The 2,966-nt window shown below is 35.9% G+C and overlaps 1 long non-coding RNA gene across 1 annotated transcript in view; it reads right to left on the bottom strand.

The window, feature by feature from the left end:
- Positions 1-1,360: 1,360 nt before the first annotated feature.
- Positions 1,361-2,966, bottom strand: part of LOC147273846 (uncharacterized) — a 6,424-nt gene continuing 4,818 nt past the window's right edge. The window contains exon 3 of the long non-coding RNA XR_015124232.1: positions 1,361-1,906. This is a non-coding gene — a long non-coding RNA (uncharacterized LOC147273846). The remainder of the gene's footprint in view (positions 1,907-2,966) is intronic.

The raw sequence follows: 2,966 nt of genomic DNA, 5'->3' as shown, positions 1-2,966 counted from the left end.
CATGCAGACCGTGGACTTACTGGTTAGTATTTGGGACTCCTTGGACAAAATTAATAGAAATCTTCTTTGGGGAAATGTTGATGAGCCTACCCATACCCATTTAGCAATTGGTCTCAAGTTAGTTGCCCCAAATATAAGGGAGGCTTGGGTATTAAGAGAACCAAATGGATGAACAAGGCCCTTTTGGCTAAGTCTGGGTGGAGGATGTTGGAAGATGATGAGGGCTTATGGGCTCAAATATAAAGGGGAAAATATCTGAAACAAGGCCAGACTAAGTTTCTTGATTACAAACCATCCCCTGCTGCTTCTCCAACTTGGAAAAGCATATTGGCTGGCTCTAATACCCTAAAGCAAGGGCTTAATTGGAGGATCTAGAATGGAATGATTGCTGGATGGGAAATGAACCTCTAAGAAATAAAGCCACAGTCCATCTCACCAATCAACAACTGGAGGCAAGAGTCTCTGATTTTATTCTTAATCTTTCCTGGGATGTGAACAAGCTGAACCTATTTTTGAATCCAGAGAGCATCCAGAAAATTTAATGTGTTTCCATCAGCATGCCTCCTGGTGGGAAAGACTCTAATATGGAAGGGTTCAACTTGTGGGGACTAGTGTAAAAGTGTCTACCTACTAAGTGATTGGTCCTTGTGGAAGGCTCAAGGTCCTCCCAAGATCATATATTTTCTCTGGACCCTCTTTAAAGGAAAGATTCTTACCAACGAGCAAATGGTCAAGCGCCAAATGACTTCAGATCCTTCATGCACAATTTGCAATCATGTTGCTGAATCACAATGGCACATCTGATGGACTGCTTGGATGTCAGATCCATTTGGTCCTCCTTTTCCCAACCATCTCATCTTCAACTGGTCCACGTTTGACAATCACTTTGAGTGGCTAAAAGCCAAAATTAAAGATCGCTCACCAAGCAATTATGGGCTTAACAGGTCTTATTTTCTCAGTGACCTGTTGGTTCCTTTTCAGATGGAGATGCAGCAGAGTTTTTGACCCCTCTTTTAGAGTTCCCCCAAGGCCATGGAAGGTCATTCTTCAGTTTGCCTCTGACTCGAAGCTTGACCGACAAACCTAAGAGAGCTCAGGGTTTTCTTGTAATAAGCTTCTAAATTTACTCTGTACGCCCAACCCCCAAAACCAGTTCTTTAAATCCATCTTTGCAACTGTTTTCTCTTCTTAGTTTTGATTCCAAAGTAACAAAATCATATTCTAATCCAAACTGAAATCTTGAAGTTTAAATAAAAAATTTAACTAAAAACTCTAAACAGCAAACCAATTAAAACATAAAGGAAGATACTAGATTAAACCTTTGAAGAAAAGAGTTCCTCTTGCAATTCACTCTCAAATTCGTACTCACCCTCACTCTACTCAGTTTGGGTTTCTAATAATGCCGCATCCCACATAAGTAAAGGTTCACTAACTATAAAATTATAACAATATATATAAGGCATACTAAATACATAAATAAAGATATTTAAGTATCTAATGTAAAGTCTCCGTATAAAAATCATGTAAAACACTTGATATAAGTTTAAAAAAAAAAAAAAAAAATTATCGAATACATACCAAATCCTTCGTCTCTGCATGTTGATTCAAATGAACTTTGCAATTTCTTACGTAATCCAACTCTCCAAGGCCACTATTAGTGTAAATCTTCTTAACACCACCTGTTTTGTTGTGAAAAACCGCTCAATAAAACTCTTTCCCTTCCCCAGAGATCGAGCTTGTAATGTTGACCTCCCTTCCTTTCTTTTTGGTCCATTGATCATACTTGTGTCTCCAATAAGCACTGTCCACTTCAATATGGTACCGGAAGGCAACCATAGCCATTATAGGAAAAAAGAATTTCTCTGAAGATGACTTTAAAAATGGGTGGAAGTACAACTGCTTTAGCCTATACAAAAAAGAAATAATTAAGCATAAGCTTGCATACTAGAGACCACTAGTACCATTAGGCTGAACCTAAGCATACAATTAACCATAATTAATACTAGAGACCATGTATCTAATCCTAGACACCACACATACTTTGAATCTAGACAACAAAGAATAAAACAAAAAAGAAAACAAAAAACGGAATAGTTGTCTTACCCAAAGAGTATCTTGCATTTTTCTTTGCAACTTGAAATCTCAAAAATCACATCCCGAAAGTTGTTATATTCATCCGACCAGTGAGTTACTTCTTCTTCTTCTTGAAATATATGTGATGCTAGTAGCCATTCCAATTCCATAATGTATAACCTTGGAGGTTCATCATTATCAACAATGTACACTTTACAATTGTTTATTTTATTTTAAAAAATTTTATTATTTTTATTATTTTTTTGTCTATGTGGCATTTTTTAAAGCCACGTCACTGTGCCACGTAAGCACTTAACGGTCTGACAGACGGAAAAGCTAACGGAGGTATGTAATTGCAACAAAATGAAAGTTGAGGTACTGAAATGCAACTTTTTAAACTTGAGGTACTAACTTGAAATCCGAGGTAAAGTTGAGGTATTAAATTATAATTTACCCTTAATTCTATTTTTGGAAAGCTATTAAATTATAATTTACCCTTAATTCATCTCATAAATGTTCTGGACATATAATTTACTCTGTACGCCCAACCCCCAAAACCAGTTCTTTAAATCCATCTTTGCAACTGTTTTCTCTTCTTAGTTTTGATTCCAAAGTAACAAAATCATATTCTAATCCAAACTGAAATCTTGAAGTTTAAATAAAAAATTTAACTAAAAACTCTAAACAGCAAACCAATTAAAACATAAAGGAAGATACTAGATTAAACCTTTGAAGAAAAGAGTTCCTCTTGCAATTCACTCTAAAGTGTACATTGTTGATAATGATGAACCTCCAAGGTTATACATTATGGAATTGGAATGGCTACTAGCATCACATATATTTCAAGAAGAAGAAGAAGTAACTCACTGGTCGGATGAATATAACAACTTTCG

The sequence above is a fragment of the Dryas octopetala genome, chromosome 9 (assembly GCF_963921425.1).
Source record: "Dryas octopetala chromosome 9, drDryOcto1.1, whole genome shotgun sequence".
Classification (NCBI taxonomy): Eukaryota; Viridiplantae; Streptophyta; class Magnoliopsida; order Rosales; family Rosaceae; genus Dryas; species Dryas octopetala.
Note: the sequence above shows the minus strand (reverse complement) of the source record. Positions and strands in the feature narration are given on the sequence as shown.